The following is a 5045-nucleotide window of genomic DNA, read 5'->3' as shown; positions in this document are numbered from 1 at the left end:
ACAAAGTTGAACACTTGTATTATTTACATTAGGTTAATTACAAATGAGCATTTTACACTTGATCTGGTTATTACTTTTTAGGATTCCTTTTGTCAATAGTGTTTATATGTTTTGCTTATTTTTAAGATGATAAAACACAACTTTTTCCACTGATCTATTCAGAAGAGCAAATTTATATGCAAAATATTAATCAATTATCTGATATTTAAGCTAATTTTGAAAGCAATTTGTCTTCACATTTACTTTCATAGTGCTTGCATCTATAGAAATATGTTTATATGTGTATCTATAATATGTATACTTTAATATTTTAGGTGCTGTCAATATTTTCACCAAGTATTGTGGATCTGTATTACATAATTTTTTCAATGAATGTTTGTCTGAGTAGTCCTAAGATTTCTTTTGATATGCTTACTATTTTTCTGACACGACAGTATCAATTTAAACATTATATTACATTCCCAAGCTTTGATGCCCAGACCATTGATTGAATAATTCCCTTTTTCCTGTGGAATAATTTTCCCTTGTTGACAGTAGGTTGAAATGGCTTTTGGGTAGTCTTCCGATAGTTTACTGTAAGCATAACCCTAGTTTTTCCCCCTTCTTTACATTGGTGCTATTGTGTTTTGAAGTAGACATCTGATGTGACAATTTCTTGATATCGTTCTATGACTCCTTAAATAAAATCTAAAATTATCATGCATATAGAACTTTGTTATGTCTGCATTCTGTGATTCCTGACTAATCTCAACTATTTATATCTTGTCCCACTGACCTGTCTCAGGGCAGGTTCTTTGCATAGGCCATTTTCTCAGCCTAAATGATGTCACTTACATTTAAAACAACAACATAGTTAGCAGTGTCTACAATAGGCACCTCTTTGCTTAGTTATGCTGTACTTAGAGTATTCCTAGTACTCCATCCATACCTGGGCGTTTGTTTGTCACGAATGAGTGTAGCTTGGACTTTTTTCAGTACCATTGGTACTGCTCATATGATACCCATTGAAATGGTTGTATGGTAACCAACTCTTCATGATAGACTGTGTCTTCTTTCCAGTTTCTTTTAATGCTTTCTGAATCTTTCAACAATTTACTCAGAATCCATAAAAAATGCAACTCAAAGAATTTTTTTGTCAGCTCCTTCAGCTCAAGAGCATGTTCTCTTTTTGGGCTTTTTAATTCCAATATTTTGGTATTTTATCAAATTACTGTACTTGGTTTTCTTGAGATGCTCTTTGAAAAAGTATTCATAATGGACTTTTTTGTTCCTACATATAAGCTACCATAATTTTATCTGTTATTATGACTATTTAAGGATCCGTGCCATAATTACACTGTAAATACCATGAATTCTGGGACTCTGTTTTATTTTACTATTTGATATAATATGTTTGATATAGTAAATGTTAGAAATGTTAGTGGACTGGAAAATCAAATTAATGAAAATGTGAACAAAATTACAGCTATTAATAAACATTCCCTTTCAAGCCAAAATTTAAAAAAATTAAGTTGGTTCTGACCACTTTCATTTCTGAAATATATCATTTGTCATTTGTTTGATTTTGCTATCTCTGTCTTTCTTTTTTTTCCCCACCCTGTAGGTTTGCTTAGGGACTACAAAGTCAATGAATGAAGTGAATTACTCTGAGGTGTCTGAATTTGTGTTCCTGGGACTCTCTACCTCTAGACCAATGCAGCGTTTCCTCCTTTCTTTCTCTGCAGTGTTTTATGTGACAATCGCCCTAGGAAACCTCCTCGTTGTGCTTACAGTTGTTTTGGACTCTCATTTGCACTCTCCTATGTACATCCTGCTAGCTAATCTCTCATTTATGGACTTGTGTTTTTCTACCTTAACGGTCCCTAAGATGGTCTCTGACTTGTACTCTGGGAAAAATACCATATCCTTTCTGGGATGTGTCATCCAGATTTTTTTGCTTCATGCACTGGGTGGATCTGAGATGGTGCTGCTCATTGCCATGGCCTTTGACAGATATGTGGCCATCTGTAAGCCCCTCCACTACCTGACCATCATGAGTCCACGGATGTGCATTTTGCTTCCAGTTAGTGCTTGCATCATTGGTCTCATTCATGCAGTGGCCCAGGTAGCATCCGTTGTCCATTTGCCTTTTTGTGGCCCTAATGAGATTGACAGCTTTTACTGTGATCTACCTCGGTTTATCAAACTTGCCTGCACAGATACTTATAGACTAGAGTTCATGGTTATGGCCAATAGTGGATTCATTTCCATGGGAACCTTCTTCCTGTGATTTTCTCCTACATCTTCATCCTGATCACTGTTCGGAAACGCTCTTCAGGTGGCTTGTCTAAGGCTCTCTCTACTCTCTCAGCTCACATCACTGTGGTGGTCTTGTTCTTTGGACCATGCATCTTTGTCTATGTGTGGCCATTTCCCACAGTGCCAGTGGATAAATTTCTTGCCATTTTGGACTTCATGATTACCCCCATCCTGAATCCTGCCATCTACACATTGAGGAACAAGGACATGAAGATGGCTATGAGGAGACTGAGTAGTCAATTTCTGAATTTGAGGAAGATTTCCTAAATAATTTGTTAGATTGCAAAGAGAACAATTTGTAGTCACTGCAGTGTTTAAAAAGTTTAAAAGATCACATTATGTGGGATAATTCATCATCCCAAATTTGTTCCAAATTAAATATCAATGAGATCATTACATATTTAAGTATTCACTTAATAAGTTTATATAGTTAAAAGACTTTAGAGTATGGCTTTTTTGTGACCTATATTTTGTCTATTTCATAGTACATCATAATATTTTTTATGAATTCCAAGCTTTAGAGCTGTTTTTTTGCAGAGCTATTGATAGATGCTATTATTTTTCTCTATAACTGAGATGAAAAATATTCTATAAAAGAAATGTTTGTTTCTTATTACTTTAATCCTTGGCAAACAAAGAAGTCTCATGTTATATGTTTGATCAGATGTTTGTTCCTTCTCTTACTGTTTCACATTTTAATAATTTCACTCAGTTAAAAGAGAATTTCAGAAGGAGATCCTGTACATCTAATTCAGCCGAATCTGCTGAAACCCTACAGAACAAAGTTATACTCTGATGTGTATAGGATTGCACTGAGTTGAAATAGATCCACCATGATTGCTTTACAAAAGCAAACAAAACAAAAACCAAAGATGTTATACATCGAGATCTAGCAAATGGACAGAGTAATAATTAAACAGTGATAAATATTTTACATTTCCTTTTATTATGTACAATTTAGGTGAAGTGAGGTTACCAGATTGATCCCTCATCCATAGTCTCTGTAGATCCCACCAAATGATTGAATGCGGCCATGCCAATACGGTTTGTGAAATGCCAACAGTAGAGATTGGTCATTGCTTAAAAATATACTATTTCAGAAGCTGGAATGGAGAATCCAATGAGCAGCAATAAAGTACCGGGAATGGTGCGTATCTGAGACCCCAATGTGCTGAGGCAGCAGAGGACCATGAGACTGTCAGGCAAAGCCGAGGGCTTCTGGGCCCCTGGAAGGGTCATGGCGAGTGCCTTGGGGCAGTAGGCTGGCTTGCCAAGTAGAGATAAAGGAGTTTCATAACCCTTGCCTAAGCAGAAACACTGGAGAGTACTTTAATCATGCTAATGCAGTTCAGTAGGGAAAGGGGAAACTTCAAAAATTGATGACACTTCAATAGAATACATAGAGTGGATACAAATTGTAAATACCTCAAGTTATTTTAAAAAATCATTTGAGATGATTTTAGATTAGAATATTCGAGATAAAACAATAAGATTTAGTGAAGAAAACTTGGGAGAATAGCTTCCATATGTTCTAGATTTTAAGGGGAATTAAAAGACAAAACAACAAGCAAATTCACTGCCGTCAAGTCAATTCAGTGTCATGGAAATCTTAAGAAAAGACTAGAACAGTTTTTTGGGATTTCTAAGCTAATAAATCTTCAGAGAAGCAGCAAAGCCTCATCTTTCTCCCAGGGAGCAGTTGGTGGTTTAAAACCCATCTCATAACCCACTATGCCATGAGAACTCAAGTACATGAAAAGTTTCCTTAAACAAGACATAAAAGCAAACTCCTGAAAGAAAAGCCACCTCAGCTCCTGTGTGTCCCCATGCACACCCCCACCCCTATACACACCTACACTGCATCACCGCTAATCAGAGGCCCAGGTCACTACAGAGCCTCTCATGCCTGTTTCCAATTCTCCAGTCTCAGCTCCCTTCTCCCAACCTGGCTCAGCTTCCTGGTATGTTTCATTGGGTTAAGCTCCACTATTCCATCTGCCTATCCAGTTCAGCACAACCTCCTCAGTTTTTCTTAACCCAACCCCCAAACCTCACAGCTTTGCTCGGCTCCCACTGGACCAACTTCTGATCGGTTAGTTCCAACCCAGCACCTGCCCACAGGCCTCTCACCTGGAATCTTTTCTCTCACTCCTCCCCAATACACAGACTCTCACTTGGCATATATCTGGTACCTATCCACAGGGTACCCACCCTGCTTCCACTGGCCTCTCCCAAGCAGCCACAAAGCACCCACCTATGTTTGCTTATTCCTTATTGTTTAACCATCCCACCAATAGTTCTCATTCTCTGTTCTGTGTTCTTGAAACATTTTATGCTACACCCATCAATTCCTGCCCCCTGCCCCTGCCCAGGGACAAAAATAATTTCTTTGAATTTTGTGTTATGGCTTATAAGAAATATTTTATCTTTATAGCACCCTAATAAAATTCTTTTTAAATTAATCATTGTATTGGGGGACTCATACAAATCTTATAACAATTCATCATTTGATAGGATTAAGCACACTCATATATGTTGCAATCAACATTTCTAAAACAATTTCTTTCTACTTGACCTCTGATATTAGTGTCTCTTTTTTCACCTCTCTTCCACCCTTGTGAATCTTTAATAAATTATTATTGTTATTTCATGTCTTACACTGTGTTGTCTCCCTTCACCCGCCTTTTTGTTATTCATACTCCTGAGGGGTGGGCTATATATCAAACCTTGTGATGAGTTTCTTCTTT

The 5045-nt window shown here is 37.1% G+C and overlaps 1 pseudogene; it reads left to right on the top strand.

The window, feature by feature from the left end:
• The first annotated feature begins 1615 nt into the window (after positions 1-1615).
• LOC142425532 (olfactory receptor 4F15-like) lies at positions 1616-2565 on the top strand (annotated as a pseudogene).
• The last annotated feature ends 2480 nt before the right edge of the window (positions 2566-5045 follow it).

This window comes from Tenrec ecaudatus, chromosome 14 (assembly GCF_050624435.1).
Source record: "Tenrec ecaudatus isolate mTenEca1 chromosome 14, mTenEca1.hap1, whole genome shotgun sequence".
Classification (NCBI taxonomy): Eukaryota; Metazoa; Chordata; class Mammalia; order Afrosoricida; family Tenrecidae; genus Tenrec; species Tenrec ecaudatus.
This window is presented reverse-complemented; position numbering and strand designations above follow the sequence as displayed.